This window comes from Temnothorax longispinosus, chromosome 12 (assembly GCF_030848805.1).
Source record: "Temnothorax longispinosus isolate EJ_2023e chromosome 12, Tlon_JGU_v1, whole genome shotgun sequence".
Classification (NCBI taxonomy): domain Eukaryota; kingdom Metazoa; phylum Arthropoda; class Insecta; order Hymenoptera; family Formicidae; genus Temnothorax; species Temnothorax longispinosus.
In genome coordinates this window covers 3280447-3302061 of record NC_092369.1, presented here as the reverse complement: position 1 = coordinate 3302061, position 21615 = coordinate 3280447, and the positions used below count along the sequence as shown (strand labels likewise).

The window sequence follows — 21615 nt, the reverse complement described above, 5'->3', positions numbered from 1 at the left end:
CAATGTGGTACAGAGAACGTGTAACATACTGTTAGAATATATGTACATCTATATTGTATAAGTTTAGTAATATCGTATCTATAGTAAGAGTTAGAGCGCGCAAGAGAGAGTAGACGTATATATACGCCTCCCCTTCCCGTGTATGTACGTGAGTGTAGCGTGAGTGTAGTGTGTGTGTCACGTGAGTATCGCGAGAGAGCGAAGCAAATGTATATTACGCTCTCAGAGCTATATAGACTCGCGCAGAGGAACGTCGATCACTGTATCACTAAGTATTAAATAGACTTTTGCTATACTGGAATCTCGAAATCACTCCAATTATTACCGCATCCACCATTCCTTCATGGTAGCAAAGCGTGGTTTTCTGGTTTGCTTAGGTGATCCAGCATCGGTGTGAGTGGAGTAGAAGTGTTAGACAAAAGGAGAGTTCGAACACGAAGGAACGTTCGAGAACAAGCAAGAAGACAAAATAGAGAGAAAGTAAATCACGATACCGGTGTTTGATGGAAAAGACTACAGCATGTGGAAGAAAAGAATTACGATGTTTCAAAAGTTAAAACATTGTGATGAAGTGATAACCAGAGCAAAAGTAACAGCAGATAAAGAAGCCTGGGATGAGAATGATTTGAAGGCAATAAATCTGATTTATAGTGCCATATTAAATAAACAACTGGAATTTATTTGTGAAGAAACTACAGCTTATAAAATTATAAGAAAATTAGATGAGATGTATTTAAAAGAGTTTACGGCATTACAGATTGTGTGTCAAAATAAATTGGAAAAGATGAAACTAGAGAAGTATAGTGATACAGCAACATTCTTTAGTAATTTAAAGAAATCAGTCAATGAATTGAGAAGCGCGGGTGCTAAAATAAGTGAAAAGGAAAAATTGAATTACATGTTGAACACGTTATCGAGCCAGTATAGTTACATTGGCGATTTAATAGACACATTAAAAGAAGAGGATCAAACAGCAGCATACGTAAAGAATAAAATTCAAATTGCTGAAATAAAAAACAATAACGATCATGATAAAAAAAGATCGAATGTATTTGCGGCAAAAAGAGTCAAAAGGGAAGCTGCTTTAAGTGTGGAGAAATGAGGCATTTTGCAAGAGAGTGCCAAGATGGCTGCCAAACAGGACACAACGGCGGAACATGGCGAGGCTCAACACGTGGTCGCAGCCGAGGCAGAGCCGGAAGAGGCAACTACGGCAGAGGGCGAAGTAACTTCTGTGGCCAACAAGGAGCGAGCACGAGCGAACAGAGCGGATCAGGCGCATGGATAGCGACGGCACACGCGGCGAAGAGTAATTATAGTCAAGACAGATTAGGTAACGAAATCCAGTGGTTATTAGATAGCGGGTGTACCGATCATATAATTAATAATGAGAATTATTTTGAGAAAAGTATTTTGCTTAAAGAACCAGTCAATATTTATTTGGGGGATAATAGATATATAAAAGCAACAAAAATAGGGAATGTAGTAAGCTATTTCAACGCGTTTGGTAAACAAAATAAAGTAAATATGAGTAATGTTTTTTATGCCGAAAAAATGAATACAAATTTAATAAATTTTGGAAAATTAACAGATAACAATACGATTATTGCAAAGGGAAATATAGCAAAAATAATAGATGATAATAATAAGTTATTAGCTGTAGCATACAAAGAAAATCGAACTTAGAAAATAACAAGTACTTCGAAATACGGAGAAACGTTAGTAAATACAGCCGACAGTAATAATAACAACATTATGAGTTCGAAAGAGAAATGGCATAGAATGTTAGGACATGTAAATTTCGGCTATCTAAATACATTATGTAAACAGCAGTTATTAGTGGGCATTCCAAATGAACTTGAATCAGAGTTTATGAAATGTAAGACTTGTATTGAAAATAAGATGCATAACTTGCCATTCAGTAACAATAGAACAAAAGCTAAAGATATTTTAGAAATTATTCATACTGATGTATGTGGGAGTTTTAAAACAGCGGGTTTAAGAGGAGAAAAATATTTTGTGTCGTTTACTGATGATTATAGTAAAATAGCTAAAGTTTACTGTATAAAATCTAAGGATAAAGTATTTGATTGTTTAATTCAATTTATTAATAAATCTAAAAATTTAACTGAAAAAAAGAGTAAAAATATTGAGATGTGATAATGGCACAGAATATTCAAATAATCGATTCTACAAATTTGCAAAAGAGAAAGGAATAATTATAAACAATTGTCCAGCGTACGTACATGAACTGAATGGTACTGCGGAAAGATTTAATAGAACAATAATGAACATGGCACGTTGTCTATTAGCAGAGGCAAATGTACATAAAAAATTTTGGCCAGAAATAATCTGTGCAGCGACTTATTTAAAAAATCGTACGTTAGCTGTTAAGATTAAATGTTAATCGCGTTTCGGTTTTGTGGATCGATTGTGTGTATCGATGTTATCGATATGTTCATGTGAGCGATTATCGAGACTAGTGCCGGGCCTAGCCCTATTGGCATGTTGCGCGCGCAAGCGGAAACTCGAGCCGGTCGGTCTCCCCGTACAACGGTCAGTCGCATGAGAAATCGGATAACGAACACGCGCATATAATGTTAAGAATAAAGCATTCCAAAAAGCAAAGATTCGAGTGAATATCCCAATTCTCTCCCGCTCCGTTTCCGCAACCACGCTTTGCCCTAATATTAGCTAATACTATAGAAAAGAAAACTCCGTATGACATATTTTTCAAGAGAAAACCAAATGTAGAAAATTTACGATTGTATGGTAGTAAAATTTTTGTAAAAAGACCTGAACAGTGTAGAGATTCTAAATGGGACGAAAAGGCAGATATGAGTATCTTATTGGGTTATAGCGATGTTGGATATAGAGTTCTTGTAAATAATAAAATAATAGTTGCGAGACACGTTGATATTGTAGAAAAAGATGTAAAATGTATTGGTATTGATTATAACATAGAGATATAAGAATAGAGTGCGCGAGCGAGCTGAAAAAGCGATATAGGAATAGAAAGGGAAAGCTGCGCGTGGGCTCCTTCTGTCTTTGTTTTGCATGCGCGCGTAGACAAAGACAGAAAGGGCCTACATGCAGCGTTCTTTTTCTATTCCTATATCGCAGCCTCTTACGTGCTAGCATATGACTCGCGCACTCTATTCTTATATCTTGTGACGTGACAAATGTTTATGACGTCAGCGACGATATCCTCACGGTCTCGCCGGCCGTGGAGGAGCGCGCTGCCGCTAATTTTTAATATTTCACGATCTCCTTAAGCACTCTCCAAAATCGCGATCAGACCCTCAGAAACCCAGATGAAAGCTCGACCAAAGAATTTCTCATAGTGTGGGCGCTAGGTGCGATTCCTCGCACCACGATACACAAAACGTACTTCCTTCTCAAGCGTGAGTCTAATCGAGGAATCGTAGTTGGAAGCAGAGAAGGAGCGTAGCGCAATTAACACATCCGATTAACAACAAACAGAAAAATATATTTAAACAATGCAGATAACATGTGGAAGAAGGTAGGCGTGTTCCACGGCGAACAAGTAGAATCCGAGCAAGCGTCCCGTGTCACACCACGAGCGCGATACTCATTCCGTCGCCGAATTGCACAGCAATTCCAATCAGTTTCGTACATTAAGAATTCCCGACATAAACCGCAACGAACTCTACCATGTCACTCGAACGCGAGATAAGCGAGCACATTTACTCCTGACAAAACGCACGAAGTTACGCACTTACAACTAACGCCAATTACTTACAAATAACGCGACAGGATTAATACCGACGAACGCAAAAAAACATTCACTTACAATTAACGCGAAAGTTAGTACCGACGAACGCAAGAATATCTACTTACAATTAACGCGAACATAATTGCGAGAGCAACTTCCCGAATTGACCGCGGATTGCCCGATCACGCGAGTCCCGAATGACCGCGAACCTCCCGAGTACGCGAGTCCCGAATGACCGCGAATCTCTCGATTACGCGAGTCCCGAATGACCGCGAATCTCCCGATTACGCGAGTCCCGAAAGGGCGCAAAACTCAAAGGCGCCCGTCGCCAAGGCGTGATCACGTGATGCTCACGAAGAACTCATCCCGCTACGCCACCTTAGCGGCGGCTCGCACGACAGTGATCTTCCCTCGGCCCGGCGGGACCACGCTGGGCCGCGCGCGCCCGCGCCGATGTCCCTAGACCCTACGGAGTGGTCTCAGCGGATGATCAAACTAAGGGCATTTGGGAATGGGTGGCGGAGAATATGGACCAAGCGAACTAGAGGCAGGCCGCGCATTATAATCTGCGTCGGCGACCGCGGAGATTTCGAATCGGGGACTTAGTATTGAGACGGCAGCACGTGCTGTCGTCGGCCGCGCAGAACATCGCGGGGAAACTGGCGCCTAAATTCCAGGGGCCCTTACGAGTGAAGCGGGTGATCTCTCCGGTGGTGTACGAGTTGACACAGCTGGACGGGTCAACCGTAGGGAAGGTTCATGTCAAGGATGTGAAACCATATTACCCTCCTGTCCCCGACCCGTAGGGATAATTCGGTAAACGGTAGTCCGGCAAGGGAGATTTGACTGATCAGGGGAGGAGATTAGGAAAAGGTTAGGAAGTAATTCGGAAATTCGATGAGTGGCGTTAGGAAGGAGACGCATTGACTGATCGGGGACGAACGGGGCGAAGCCGTCACTGAGACAAAAGGGCTAATTAGAAGGAGTTGTTAAGCCAGGGGCGTTTTGACATTGAAATCAAGTAAAAGGAAGCTTGAGCGGTGGCCACCGGCGGGCCGGGGCCGACGTCCCCTTCGGCACTTGTCTGGAAGCGAGGAGTTGTGACGTGACAAATGTCACGTCCCTCGACTCAGATGGGAGCTCGGCCGAAGGAGGCGTCAGGGATGGTGCCTTCGCCCGAGGCGGGCGGAGCGCAAGCGTTTTAGGTTAGGGCTAATATCTTTTAAGCGAGACTAAAGGCCTTCACACATAAAATGTCGTAAGGACGTAAAACGTAGGCGTAAGAAAATCGATCAATCCCAATCAAGTATTTCCCCCTACTGTGGTTACGGACAGCACAATACTTGATTGGGATTGGTCGATTTTCTTACGCTGACGTTTTACGTTCTTACGCGATTTTATGTGTGAAGGCCTTTACAGGTAACGAGGGAGTGCGGAGCAGATGGCCAGGGTCACCGGATTTTGTAACGGCGTATGCCGCACCGAGGGACTTTCAGGTGGACAGCCGGAAGCTTCCGAGGACGGACGGCCGACGGGCGGGTCACGCTGGGGCCTACAGCCGGAACAGCTGAGGGCCTGTCAAGGCACACGATCAGCACGCACTAGATCACTGCAGCCCGAGAACGGGGGACCCGAAATGGGGGACGCCCCGGCGAAGGTCCCCGTCGAGTAACGGGGTCACCCCCGGCACACCGCCACCAGTCGACGAGCCATGGCCCGGCCAGCCTGGCCGTCGAATAACCGGGTGATGAGTCGCGGCCTGGACAGCCGGTCTCACGTAGGCGGCAATTTGAAACTACCGCCGGCGGAGGAAAGCAGCTACGAGGGGCGCTCTAGGCAGGCGCGGCGATCGCAGCGATACTAGGGAGATCGCCAACGTGCCAGGGCGCAGCACCGAACGGGCTAGGGACACCGGCGCGGGCGCGCGCGGCCCAGCGTGGTCCCGCCGGGCCGAGGGAAGATCACTGTCGTGCGAGCCGCCGCTAAGGTACCATCCAGCCCTGCGAACCGAACGACCGACGAGCTGCCGGATCGAGAGCGAAATTGTAAGGCCACTGCTCACGCCTCTTCAAAGTAAGATCTCCGCTATATACCGGCCCTCCCGGGAGTCGCGTTGTGTCGCGGAAGTATGGAAATCGTTAGGTAACAGATCGAGCGAGAAATACCGCGGGAGGGCCCGCACGGGAAAGTGATCGCGAGTGCCCGTCTCGAGAATTCGAGCGTACGGCCGCCGACATTCAGCGTGCGTGTAATTGTGTAGTCTTCGTTCGTGTAATCGTGTCGCGTTATTGTGAGAATGTTGCAAGGAGTTGCGTTGTAAAAATCGGTCGCGTGGAGGATACTGTGCGTAGCGGGATGAGCTCTTCGGGAGCATCACGTGATCACGCCGTGGCGACGGGCGCCTTTGAGTTTTGCGCCCTTTCGGGACTCGCATAAAGGTAAAATTTCATGGGCAGTGAAAAGCAGCAGCAGATCGTACTGATTGACTATAAAATAGAGAAGTTCTCGAGTTCCTAGAATTTCTCTATTTTGTAGCCAATCAGTACGATCTGCTGCTACTTTTCACTGCCCATAAAATTTCACCTTAATCGGGAGATTCGCGGTCATTCGGGACTCGCGTAATCGAGAGGCTCGCGGTCATTCGGGACTCGCGTGATCGGGCGATCCGCGGTCAATTCGGAAAGTTGCTCTCGCGCGTGCAAGTGTCTCACGGTTATTGTTTCCGATTATGTTCGCGTTAATTGTAAGTAAATGTTCTTGCGTTCGTCGGTACTAACTTTTGCGGTAATTGTAAGTGAATGTTTTTGTTGCGTTCGTCGGTACCAATCCTGTCGCGTAGTGTAAGTAATTGGCTAGTTTGTAACGGCCTGCCTTTTGGCTGTTTATATCGAACGCGGACTAGCTCGCCGGACCAGGAGTTCGATGGTAGGCCCAGAGACAGAAGGCAGTTTTGATACGGAACGTGGTTTTATTACGGTGGTTCAATTACAACAGACTGTCGCGATAGTTACAACGGAGATGCATGCGGGCCATGCGGCTAACGCGGGCGGTTTATAATCTAGACGACGGTCGCGGTAATTACAAAGTACGGAAACGCATTCGGTTTATGCGGCGGACGCGGGCGGATTATATTCTATAGGACGGTCGCGATAATTACAAAGTACGGAAACGCATTCGGTGTATGCGGCGGACGCGAACCAGGCGGTCCGTACCGGCGCGCTGCGGTACGCGTGCGAACGGGCCTTTAAGCCGGCCAATGGCTGGTCGGCCCGCGGCGCGAGATTCGCGGCGCGGGCGCGTGTATGTTATCCGGCGCGGTTTCTTTCTCGCGATACGGTCCGGTGTTAATTACGCGGCGCGTTGGGAAGGAAAACGAACGGCCAGGGGCTAGGCTGGTCGATCGGTTGACGAGGAGGTCCGACTGTTCCGGCGGCAAGAACCCTTGTCGAGAGGCCGAGCACGCTCGACCCCTGGTTACCGTGGCAGACGGGGTGTTCCGGGTAGGAAGGCGGTCAGCGCTCGAGAACTCTCGAACGAGGCACAGAACGCTGTACCCCGTTTCGTAAGCTGGCCTAGGAAGCGGAAAGGTACTCGTCTCCGAGGGTAGCGGAGCACAGGTAGCTAGACTCGGATCGGAGTGTGTCTACCTGTCACGGCGCCGGTATTTTATACTCGCCCGGGTGGTACGCTAGGGAGGGGAGGCCGATTCCCGCGTGAGCCGCGCCGCCGGCGGAGCGGAGCGGAATCGGCGTGGCGGTAAGCGTGCTCGCGCTCGGAGGCGCTCGGCTCCCCTCGGTTTCTGTCGGAGACCCGGGAAGATGTCGGTGCGGCGGAGCGTCGCGCACACGATCGGAGTTAAGTCGTTTAAAAATAAGGTGGGCGCACCGCGCCCTTTCCTCGCCCGACGGAGATCGTCGGGCGGCATCCGGCAGTTCTTCGCCGGGAATGATGCATGTGTGAGGGTGCATCGTTACAAGTTGTAAGTGCGTAACTTCGTGCGTTTCGTCGGGAGTAAATGCGCTCAGTTATCTCGCGTTCGAGGGACATGGTAGAGTTCGTTGCGGCTTATGTCGGGAATTATTAATGTACGAAACTCTTTCTGATTGGAATTGCTGTGCAATTCGGCGACGGAATGAGTATCGCGCTCGTGGGGTGATACGGGACGCTGGCTCGGATTCTGCTTGTTCGCCGTGGAACACGCCTACCTTCTACTACATGTTATCTGCATTAATTAAATATATTTCTATGTTTCTTGTTACTCGGATGTGTTAATTGCGCTACGCTCCCTCTTTGCTTCCACCTACGATTCCTTGATTAGAGTCACGCCCGAGAGAATTACGTTTTGTGTATCGTGGTGCGAGGAATCGCACCTGGCGCCCACACTTTGAGGAATTCTTTGGTCGAGCTTTCATCTGGGTTTCTGAGGGTCTGATCGCGATTTTGGAGAGTGCTTAAGGAGATCTAATAGTAAGAACAAGCGACAGCGCGCTCCTCCACGGCTGGCGAGACCGTGAGGACATCGTCGCTGACGTCATAATCTCAATGGATTATAATGATGATGTTATTGAAAGCAACGCTAGTCTAGATGAAAATTTAAGTGACAATGTGTTCGAAGGTGAGAACGAAATCAAAGAAAAGAAAAATAAAATAAAAGGGGAAGATACTGAAAAGTTAGAGTTAAAGATTCCACGTAGATCTACACGCGATAAAAAAAGTTCAATAAGATACCCAGAGAACAGTTCTAGTAATATGTATGTAAATTATTGTAGAGTAGATACTCCATATACATTTGAGGAGGCGTTGAATAGTAATGATTGTAAAAATTGGATAAAAGCTATGGACAAAGAAATGGAAAGCTTAAAGGAGAATAAAACATGAGAGTTAGTTGATAAGCAACAAGGTAAAAAAGTCTTAGATGTAAAATGGGTATATACAAAAAAATCCGATGATACGTATAAAGCTAGATTAGTCGTGAGAGGTTTTCAACAGACAAATGTAATTGATGACATATACGCCCCTGTAGCAAAAACTCAAACTTTAAAAATCATGTTGTCTTTTTGTTGTGAGTCTGGTTTTATTATAGAACATATGGATGTTGTTACGGCATTTCTTAACAATAAAGTAAGCTCAGAGGTATATGTCAGTTAACCTAAAGGTTACAGTGATGGAACAAATAGAGTTTGTAAATTGTTAAAAGCGTTATACGGACTACGAGAAAGCTTAAGAGCGTGGTATGAGTGCTTTGATGAATATTTAACAGAATTAGGATTTAAAAGAAGTAATGTTGATTATTGCTTATATATGTACTTATGGAGAAGGAATAGAGGCTATATATCTATTAATTTATGTCGATGATTTGTTGATATGCAGTAAAAGCAAAAAAAATCAGAGTATAAAAAAGGCTTTATTAGAAAAGTTTAAAATGAAAGAGTTAGGTAAAATTAAAGAATATCTTCGTATTAATGTAGAATATGATTATCGAAAATGCGAAATGAAATTAAGCCAAACTAAGTATATAGAGTCATTAGCTAATAAATATCAATTACAGAATAGTAGATTATATAGTACTCCTATGGAAACGAATCTGAAAATTGAAAAAGCTGAAAATTGCGAGTCAGATATTAAATATAGAAATTTGATAGGTGCTTTACTATATATAAGTTCGAGTACAAGACCTGATGTAAGTCATAGCGTAAACTATTTGAGTAGATATCAGAATAGTTATAATGAGACACATTGGAAATATACTTTGCGAGTATTGAAATACTTATATTTAACAAAAGATTTGAATTTGCATTATAAAAGAAATGAAAATTGCGATATTATAGATTGTTATGTAGACGCAGATTGGGCTGGCGATAATATAGATAGAAAGTCTACTTCTGGATATGTAATTAGGTTATTCGGAAATGTAATTGATTGGAAATCGCGGAAACAAAAGTGTGTAACAAAAGTTTCTACTTACGCTGAGTATGTAGCACTATCTGAGGCAGTCAGTGAAGTAAAATTTATACGAGAGTTGATAAGAATTTTTAATGTAAAATTGAGTGATCCTGTAAAGATTTTTTAAGACAATATTGGAGCAATAAACGGTAATTATTTAGAATACGGGCCTGAACGCAATAAACATTGCGAATTATGGAAATTTCACAAAAAATTTGTAACGGCCTGCCTTTTGGTTGTTTATATCGAACGCGGACTAGCTCGCCGGACCAGGAGTTCGATGGTAGGCCCAGAGACAGAAGGCAGTTTTGATACGGAACGTGGTTTATTACGGTGGTTCAATTACAAAAGACTGTCGTGATAGTTACAACGGAGATGCATGCGGACCATGCGGCCAGCGCGGGCGGTTTATAATCTAGACGACGGTCGCGGTAATTACAAAGTACGGAGACGCATTCGGTTCATGCGGCGGACGCGGGCGGATTATACTCTATAAGACGGTCGCGATAATTACAAATTACGGGAACGCATTCGGTTTATGCGGCGGACGCGGGCGGATTATACTCTATAAGACGGTCGCGATAATTACAAATTACGGGAACGCATTCGGTTTATGCGGCGGACGCGGGCGGATTATACTCTATAAGACGGTCGCGATAATTACAAATTACGGGAACGCATTCGGTTTATGCGGCGGACGCGGGCGGATTATATGCTGTAAGACGGCCGCGATGATTACAACGCATTCGGTGTATGCGGCGGCCGCGAATCAGGTGGTCCGTACCGGCGCGATGCGGTACGCGTGCGAACGGGCCTTTAAGCCGGCCAATGGCTGGTCGGCCCGCGGCGCGAGATTCGCGGCGCGGGCGCGTGTATTTTATTCGGCGCGGTTTCTTTCTCGCGATATGATCTGGTGTTAGTTACGCGGCGTGTTGGGAAAGAAAACGAACGGCCAGGGGCTAGGCTGGTCGATAGGTTGACGAGGAGGTCCGACTGTTCCGGCGGCAAGAACCCTTGTCGAGAGGCCGAGCACGCTCGACCCCTGGTTACCGTGGCAGACGGGGTGTTCTGGGTAGGAAGGCGGTCAGCGCTCGAGAACTCTCAAGCGAGGCACAGAACGCTGTACCCCGTTTCGTAAGCTGGCCTAGGAAGCGGAAAGGTACTCGTCTCCGAGGGTAGCGGAGCACAGGCAGCTAGACTCGGATCGGAGTGTGTCTACCTGTCGCGGCGCCGGTATTTTATACTCGCCCGGGTAGTACGCTAGGGAGGGGAGGCCGGTTCCCGCGTGAGCCGCGCCGCCGGCGGAGCGGAGCGGAATCGGCGCGGCGATAAGCGTGCTCGCGCTCGGAGGCGCTCGGCTCCCCTCGGTTTCTGTCGGAGACCCGGGAAGATGTCGGTGCGGCGGAGTGCCGCGCACACGACCGGAGTTAAGTCGTTTAAAAATAAGGTGGGCGCACCGCGCCCTTTCCTCGCCCGATGGAGATCGTCGGGCGGCATCCGGCAGTTCTTCGCCGGGAATGATGCATGTGTGGGGGTGCATCGTTACAAATTCAAAGCATATAAAAATACATTATCATTATGTACATGAAAGTGTGAAAGAAAACTTGATTGAAGTATGTAAGGTTGTTTCGGATGAGAATATATTGCGGATATATTTACTAAGGCACTGCATATATATATATAATGTGCATGTTTTTTGTTAAATAAATAACTATGTATTATACATATGATAAACTAAACGTGTAATAGTATTTAATATAAATGATAAAAAGTGAGGTTAGAATATAGTTGCGGTTTATACACAAAGAACATTTAGAACGTTAATAAATATTTTATAACAATTATAACATTAAATTATACAAAATAATAAGTAATACATTCATTACTATTTTCAGAGTTCCACGAAAAGGACACATAATGAAATTATGGCTATCTGTATTAAATATGGAACAAATAAATCCAAATGCTTTGATCAAAACACTTCACAAGAGATGATTTTATGACAAGTGTAGTTGCAGAAAGAAAATATTTGAAACCTGATGCAATCCCATCAATGAATCTACAGAATGAGGATGAGAAAAATACTAATGGTTGTAATAGTAATAAGGAAGAGAGCATACAGGACACACAACACTGCAACATGAAACGTACACCTTTGAAAAGGTAATATTAGTTTACAAATAAGACATTGAATAAATATTGTTTACATATTATTTTCATGTTTAAGTTTATATGTTAATTGTATATGTTATAGATCCTTATCAATGGAACAGTCAGCCGAACAAGAAGTGCCTCTAAAAAATATAAGAACAATTAATGATATAGACATCAAAAAGGTTTCACAATTACCGTTAGAAGCAGAAGCATGTTTAGAAGTACTGATTGAAGAACTACATGAAAAACGGAAGGAAGTGAAACATTTAAGAAATATAGTTGGCAAACTGCCAACAGAAGAAAACAGTGAAAGATTTACGTTTATTGATGAAGATTTTAAAAGATAACAAGTTAATAACAAGCACAGCTAGAAATACATTAAAAGTAAGTTAAAAGTTTCAAATAGGGTAACTCCGGTATTTACGCCGCGCAGAGTTTCACACCACAGATGTCAGAAAAAAATAGAAGGAATGAAGGTACTTGCTCGCAATTATTCTGTTATGTGCCTTTATATCACATTGTGTTGTAATTTCAGTTCTTTACTGTTAATATTAACGAAACTGTCGTGAGTTGAATTGATTTCTCACCGTAGTAAGAAGCGCGATCTTGTGTCACGACCTACGTAAAATGATTACTGTAGGGAACGTAAAAGGTCTAATGGTTATTTCATGATACATGAGTATAGAGGGATATTAAATGACGTGCATAGCTCTTGTATTTATTGTTTAACTTAATATCTTGTATATCTCTTCTGTGTTTAGGATATACGGCAAGTTAGCGTTTCTAAAAGTTTTTTTTTATTAAATACAAAGAATTAATATTTTATATTTATATTTTTTTATAGTAGTAGACAGTATAAAGTTTTTATTGGTATAATTCATTTGCCTTAAACATAGTAAATAGTACTCGATAAATTAAGTTTCCTTTAGCTGCGGCGTATATACCGGAGTAACCCTATAAATCATACATATTGTTGCGCCCGTGCCGTGACACCCGTTACCCGTGGGCTGAATTTGGCTACGCTCTGCGGAAGCTTCAAGTCGAAGCGCGTCCCTTGACAACGGGACACATATATAATTTATTGATTTATTGATTTTCCGAATGACTGTCAGATTTGTTCTTGAACAGCTGGACCGTTCGGACGTGTTCACGAGCTCTATTGTAAAAAACTATATTTGTTGATTAAACCAGTTCTCTTCCATCCGAGAGTACTTATTCCCGGCGACGGGATTGCGCGCCGCGTTCGCGAGTGTGTGTGCACGAGTGAGTGAGCAGCGAACGCGCGGACGAGCGCAACAATATATTAGTATATATTTTACTACGTTACAACGTTAATTATATATCAATCTATGGACTGTGCGACGCAAGTCGAAAGTGTGTATCAATGTGCAAGGACGGCAGGCCATTGCGGCCATTATCTGTTTCATTCTATACAACATTGTAATACTGGTAGAAAAAAGACAGAGATTGGCCGCACACACGCTCTATCTCACTCATATTTTAGGATGTGTTTCGTATACGAGTAAAGTAGGGATCGCGCAGTTTATACTATAGATCGATGGTCAATTACAATTGTTCCGACCCGCGGTCGGAATAGGGAACCTGGAGCACGGCAGCCCGTTCTACGCTCCCTCGCCGCGTGGGACGAGAGACTCCGCCCCACCCCGCGCCGTGAGCGCAAGTGATGCACGGTGCCGCGGGGCGGCTGACTTTCGCGAGTTCAATTATCCACGCGAACGAAATATAAGGGCCAGCTGTCAAGTGACGGCATTCTCTCTCGCCAGAGTACTCCCCCGTGATACATATCGGGTGTCAAGGAACTAGCAATCGAGCGTACCTTTTCTCCCCCCGTGATTACACATATCGGGTGGTGAGAATATAACAATCGGCGTGAATCCCGCTTCAATCTGGAGCGCGCTGAATCCACCGGCTCTTCGGAGCTAAAATCCAGAGTCGACCTACGTCAACCCCTGTCGAACCCTGTGGAGGTTGCCTCCCCCGCCCGTCGAAAGCCACAAATTCGATCTGCGGTGGTCGCGGTCAGAGGCCCCTCCACACGAGGCTCCAGTTACGGCAAACGACGCCATCGACCAAGGAGACGAGTCAGGAGAACCACTTGTTCCAGAGGGTCAGGGTCACCGCCGCTGACCGGGAAAGCTGCGCCTCCATCTCAGCCGAGGTGGCTGCTCTCCCCTGTGAGTATTCCTGACTCACACAGGAAATTCACTCGCCCAGCAGGGCTGAGCCTCGCCCCGGGCGACCCACGGGCATCGAGACCGCTACCTCCGGGCTCGTGGAGATCTGTCGGCACACAGACCGAGTCGCGCACGGAGCTGCTGACCAACACTTCGGCCCTGCCCTCCATAGTGATCCCGGAGTTACCGGCCCCCCAGAACTCCGGGGAAAGAGGACGATCTGAACAACAATCAGATTGTTAGGCCAATCGAAACTAAACGAGTGCCAACCTTAAAATGTAGCATTCTGTTAAACCGCTTAAGTAAATCACGAGAGATAAAAGCAAAGTTACGTTGTACCTGAAGGAGTAATAAAGACTGTAATTATGTTACCTGATTCGAATCATTGACTAATCCACTCGAACTTCCTGCAATAAAACTTTCCTGCCTATTCGAAATAACAATATATACCTATAGCAAAAATACGCTCTTAAGAGACAGTTGTATTTTGTCATAATTATTGTAAATTTAACGTATATTATTACGTATCAAAATTTCTTATTTTTTTTTAGTCGATAGAATCTCCCGCACTTGTAGCAGTAGTACAAAAAGTACTTTCAGGCAAACATAGATTTAATGCTTTTCCTTTAGAATTAAAAACCTTCGCAACTACATTACACTTTTACTCTCCTAAAGCTTATGACTTTGTCGAGAGAATATTTGTAAATATTTTACCACGTCCTTCGACAATTCGGAAATGGTACTATTCCATTGACGGATCACCTGGAATTTCACAACCTGCACTAGATTGTTTAACGAAAAAAGCACACGAAGCTAATGAAAAGAAACGCACTATTCTTTGCGGTTTGCAAATTGATGATATATTTATTAGAAAACAACTTCACTTTAATGGAAAAGAATACATAGGTTTTATCAACTTTGGGACAAAAATAGATAACGATGAAATACCCTTAGCTAAGGAAGCAGTTGTCATCATGGCAGTAGCTATTAATGAACATTGGAAAATACTAGTTGCATATTATTTCATTAATGCGTTGACCGCAAAGAATCGTGCAAATATTATTACAAATGTTTTAAAAAGTATCCATGAAACAGGTATTGACATTATTTCATTAACATTTGACGGTCCACAATATAATTTTACTATGGCAAATATATTAGGTGCAAATTTACAAGTTGATAAAGAGTTACAGATATTCTTTCCGCATCCTATTACAAAAAAAAAACCAGTATATGTCATATTAGACGCGTGTCATATGATTAAGTTAGTTAGAAACTGTTTTGCTGAATACAAAGTTCTTCAAAATAAGAACAATGAAGAGATACGATATGACTTTGTGGAAAAGTTAATACACATACAAGAAAAATATGGGTTACATTTAAATACCAAAGTTAGACTTCGACACTTAAATTGGTGGAATGAAAAACTGAAAGTCTGTCGCGCGGTCCAAATTCTCAGTTATAGTGTAGCAATTAGATTGCGGTACCTCCGAGAAATTATTAAACTTCCAGACATCGCAAATAGTAAGGCAACAGAAGAGTTCTACTTAATGTTTAATGATATTTTTGATCTATTAAATTCTCGAAATAAGTTTTGTACTACTCCGTCTAGACGACCTATTACTACGGAAAATTTAATAGAAATTGAACAAAGAATTAATTGTTTCATAGATTATATATTTTCTTTGAAATATCAAGAAACTTCAATTTTACATTCAAAACGCAAAACTGGGTTTTTTGGGTTAATTGTTACTTTAAATAGTGTCCTAGAAATATATAAGAATTGGATACAACCAAATAGTAATATGTCGTATCTTTTAACATATAAATTGTCACAGGACCACTCAGAATTATTTTTTTCTGCAGTACGAAGTCATTGTGGTCACAATAATAATCCAACTTGTATGCAATTCATGACAGTATTTAGAAAATTGCTAACTCACGCACAAGTTGGCGGTTCAAAATATGCGAATAGCGTTGCTCAAGACGATACTATCTTTTAAATCTTTTTAAAATACTATCTTTTACTTCCACTAATATACATAGAGGTATCGATGATATTTGTACGACTGAGGAAAATTACACTGAAGATAACGGTATTGATAATGACAGTATTGATAATGACCACAGTTATTACACGCACGCTCTATTTGAAATAATAAATAAGGATTATATTGACGACGTACTTGGCTACATAGCAGGATTTATATATTGAATGTATGTTTAACTCTCCTACACAGTGACACACCGTATTCAGAATTACTACGTTTAAAATCAAGAGGTGGTTTAATTAATGCATCTGCTGATGTAATATATCTGTGTAAATTGGGTGAAATTACTGTTAGGGAAAATAATATTTTTTCTCAACACAAAAATCTTTTACAGTATCTCTTAATGAAAACTTTACGAAAAGTAACAAGTGTTATTTTTTATCATAAGGGGATCATTGCTTTGAACAAAATTATTTAAACGATCATCGATTTTAATTAATAAAATTAGTTCTTGTTAATTTTTTAAAAATCAGATTGCATCACGCAGCCAAAACAAAATCTGCAGTTGTAACAAGAATTAGAAGTAAATTAACAAAAACAATTTTATTTATGCACCAATAGATATAATACCAAATTGTTTGTAACTGTGTATAACTGTAGTCATTTTTAAATATATTTTATTATAACGTTGTACAACATTGTAATTGTATAAGAATTAGAAATCTATTGCAACAAAAATACAAAAAAAATTTATTTTATGCACTAGATATAAAAACAACACTGTACGTAACATTATGTATTATGTTATATATCATAATGTTATAATATTGTAATGTGTATCTTTTAGATATACAGTGTAATAAATACATTTGATGTATTATATACATCAAACATTTTTTAATTTCTTTATTTATTACCTACACCTCTAGTACAGTACTAATAATATAAATTATAATAAGATTTACATATATATTGCGTATATTACAATAAGCTATTAAAAGTACTTTATATATTAATATATATATAATTTACTAAATAATTAATTAAATAAGTATATATTTATATAATATAATATAATAATATAATATAAATTTATATATTGCTTTATGTAAATATATTAAACAAATATTTTAAAATAAAACAATGGAAAAAAATGTGAACTATTTTATACAAAAATTGTGCGCAGGGTCTGCAATTTTATTTCGACGGCCCTGCAAGAAGAGAGACAAACATAGGCCTCCCATATAGTACCTCTCTTTCTACAGCGGGCGCGCGTTTTCTCACCGCAACGCTCAGTCCATTCTATATATCGATGGAAATAATTGACCGAATTTTAAAGAATTGTATATAAAACAGGGGTAGAATTTCCTAATAAAAGGGTACCGATTTCGGTTTAAAAAAATCTACGTAATTGTTCTGATTTCTGCAAATTTTGAGATATCAAGCTAATATTTTTTTAAGGATAGAATATTATTATATTGAATTTAGTGAGAATCGGTGATTACCGATTTTATTCCTTGGTTTTTTAATTGAAAAATCAAGGTTCTGTGTACATCGCGAGCGAGCAATCTCAAAATTCCCGAAAAACGCCTGGGTAAACCAAGGGATGTTGTCGCTGATCGGTAAGTGAAATATCGGAAAAGCGGAAATGACTCAATAGTGTGAAACTCGAGTAGAAAAAGACCGGTTACATGTTTAATCCACGAAAACATTTATGCGGTCCGATTTGAAATTAGAGGCATTTAGTTATGATTCAAATTACGAATATTAATTTTATTCGAGTGTAATAATTGGGAAAATGGATGCAACATGTGATTATTGTCAATTAAAAAAGTTTAAAACTTAAGCACCTAGAATGTGTTATTCATGCAGAAAAGTTAAACTACCGTCTTTAAATCAACCACCCGACACACTCCTTATGTTTGTCCACAATAAGGATATTGAAACACAAATGAAGTCGTTTCAAGAAAAACGACTCCCGGGCGAAGCCTGGGTAACCAGCTAGTTGTGAATGTGACTAACGTTGAGGAGGTTTGTTCTCGTCTGTCGTCTATCTTGCTTGACGTGCTGGATGTGTTTACTCCTGCTCGTAGATCCGTGATTAGAAGGCCTCCTATTCATTGGCTCACTGATGAACTTAGATCCCGACTCCGTACACGTAATCAGCTGTACAAGCAAGCCAGACGTTCCAATAGTCTTCTTGGCTATGCTAGATACCGACATCTTCGCAACCAGCTTAACACTGATATCAAGCGCGCCAAGAGTGATTTTCACTTTGCCTCTCTTACTAACGTAACCGACTCTGCTAAATTGTGGAGAGAACTTGCCCGTCTTGGGCTTGTCAAGTCGGTTTCTCCTCTCCGTTTTTTCTCACCTGATCAACTGAATTCATATCTTCTGAAACATTTAATCTGCCTGCTCATAGAACTGTCACATATAGGAATTCCTTCCATATCTCGTCCATATATTTCTGGCAATCACTACCGTCTAGCATTACATCGGCATCCTCTCTTGTATCTTTCAAGAGCCTTCTACGGTCATTTTTACTGGCGTCTGAATCTGAGTCTGAGTAGAGTTAGAACGGCCTATTGTGTTCTGTACTGATATGAACTTGATAGAGAGCATAATGTAGTATTAAGTATTAAGTATTTAGTATTAAGTATTCTGTACATATTGTTAAGTATTTTCTATATATTACCGTTATATTATAATACATGCGTCAAATAAGCGTTGATGAGTTGAGTTCGAATATTTAATCATGAACATGTATGCGTCTTGTCTCCTTTTAGAACTCACATCAACTTCCGTCTTTTAGGTTTCGCTATTGTTTATATTTTTGCTTAGAGTCTTAAGTGGCATGTTACTTATGATTATACTGCGACATGTGTATTATGGCTATGTTATGAATTTGCCCTATAGCTTATGCTTGGGCTTAATAAAGATCATCTCTCTCTCTCTCTCTCTCTCTCTCTCTCTCTCTCTCTCTCTCTCTCTCTCTCTCTCTCTCTCTCTCTCTCTCCCCCCTCTCCCCCTCTTTCCCTCTCCTCTCTCTCTCTCTCTCTCTCTCTCTCTCTCTCTCTCTCTCTCAGCAGAAGCAGACGTGTGAAACATCGCTCCATAAAAGTGTTAATTTTTGAGTGGTTTAGAAGTGAGGGAAAGTGTTAAAAAGTTGCGTAACGAATGTCTGCATAGACCGGGGGTAGCCATGAGTGTTATCTAGCCGGAATATGTTGATACATAGACACGAGAACTGCATTTCGTTCAGAGGTCATCGAAACCTCGTACGACAGGTAGACATCGACGGCGAACACAAAACGCTGACGTGTGAAAGTGACGTGTTAAAGTGACGAGTCAATTAACTGTCTCTGCCGATATTAGCAGAATGAACGAGGAATACGCCGAGTATCGATGCTCGGCATGTAAGAAGCCGATAAAAACGGAGGTGATAGCATGCAAGTCCTGTGACAAGCTTTTCTACCATCCAGGTTGTGTATCTAAGCACAAAATTTATGATAGAAACCGCGATTTGGTGGCGTGTCCTGGCCCATTCGAGAAGTTAATTATTAGTGATGGTGATAAAGTAGCTGATATAAATAAAGCAGTGGCAGCAGCAGGAAGAGCAACGGCACCTACAAAAATGAGTCCGGCGCCAAGCAGCGGGAATAAAGTAGCAGCCGCGAGTGATATTGATAGAAAAATAGTTTGGCTTGTAAAAACAGTGAAAGAATTAAAAGATGAGGCAGCATGTAAAAAGGAGATCAAGTCAATGATAAAAGAAATAGTCCGTGAGGAGATGGGAGGCATTAAACAGGAAATAGAAGAATTGAGAAAAATATTGACGCAAGGGGCATATGGATCGTCAGGTGGAGCGACAAGAAAATATAGCGATGTGATTAAAGAAAGGAAGGAAGAAAATATCTTGATTATAAAATCAAAAGTACAACAAGCGAGTGAAATTACGAAGAAAACAATTAAAGATAAAATTGATATAACCAAGATGGAAATAGGAATTACCAAATTAAGAAAGGGAGGTAAAGGGACAGTGATCTTAGGATGTGAGTCGAAAGAAGAGAAGGATAAGCTAAAGGCGACGGTACAAGCGGCAATGGGCGAGGAGGTCAAAGTCTCTGAGCCACAGAAAAGGAAACCAAAGATTAAAATAATTAATGTTGGTGGTGAAGAAATGAAAATGGAGGATGATGAACTAATAGATACAATCAAGAAGCAGAATTGGCGAAGAATCCTGTATGCACCTAGTGAAGAAAATGTTAAGAGGAAAAAATAAGGATACTGAGCAAGGATCCGTAATAATTGAAGTGGATGAAAGCACTCATAATTCACTAATAAACAGAGGAAAAATAAATTTAGGATGGCGAAAATGTCCTATATTTAATTATATTAGTGTTAGAAGATGTTTTAAATGCTGGGGCTATTTCCATATTGCCAAGAATTGCACGAGACAGAAAACATGCTATAAATGTGCAGGAAATCATAAGGCGAATGAATGTACGACGGCAAAGAAGAGGTGTGTAAACTGTACCTATAAGAATCAGACGTACAACTTGAAGATAAATGTTGAACACGAGGCGCTAGATTCGGAATGTCCGACATTTAAGAAAGTATTGGAGGAAGAGAAGAAAAGAGCCGGCTGGGAAGATGCAAAATAGCAACCACAGGGAGAAGCGGAATTACTCTGGTATACGAATGCGCAAAGCTTCTTAGCGCATAAGGACGAAATTCAACATCAGATTATGAAGAGGGTGAATCCTGTGATTCTAGCGTTATCCGAGACTAGATTGACTATAGAAATTGAGGATAGTGAGGTTAATGTACCGGGGTATAGTATAGTTAGATGTGATGCTGAAAATAGAAACACAGGAGGAGTACTGTTAGGGATGATATTAAATTTAAAATAGTTGATAAGAAAAAGATAGTGTCAAATTGTTGGTGCGTGGTGGTAGAAATAAGTGAGAATTTGTATAAAGGTATGATAGCAGTAGTGTATCATTCGCCGAGTGCGTCAAATGGCGATTTCGTGAGATTTTTGGAAGATACGGTTGAAGATTTAATAATAAAGTATGACTGTATAGTGATAGGGGACTTTAATATAGATATAATGGTAGATTCATTTTACACAAAGAAATTATTAATGGTAATGCAAAACCTAGGGATGAGGCAATACGTTGATTGTCCAACGAGAGTTACAAAAGATAGTCGAACGATGATATATTTAATTTTTTCGAATAAAGAAATAAAGGTACAAGTGAATGAGAAACCTAAAATCACGGACCATACATGGCTAAAAGTAGAATTTAATATAAATAAAAAAAGAAATAAATATAAAGAATTTAGAGGCAGGGACTATAGTAAATTTAATGTAGATGAATTTCTTAGAATAATGGAAGAAAGAACTGAGCAAGGTCAAGGGCTAGATATAAGCATAAGGGCGGAGAGATTTGTTAATAGTATAGTAAGTGTATTGGATACTGTAGCACCTAAGAAAAAGTTTAAGATTCCGAAAATATGGGAAGGGAAAATGTGGTATTCAGATGAAATTAGAATGGCAGCAGATAGAAGGGATGAGGCTCACAGTAGA

The 21615-nt window shown here is 41.5% G+C and overlaps 1 protein-coding gene and 1 pseudogene across 2 annotated transcripts in view; one reads left to right on the top strand and one right to left on the bottom strand.

Annotated features, from left to right (window-relative positions):
- Nucleotides 1–21615, bottom strand: part of LOC139822648 (gustatory receptor for sugar taste 43a-like) — a 215015-nt gene that overhangs the window by 2829 nt on the left and 190571 nt on the right. The gene's annotated exons all lie outside the window — the stretch shown is intronic.
- Nucleotides 19135–20691, top strand: LOC139823320 (uncharacterized; annotated as a pseudogene).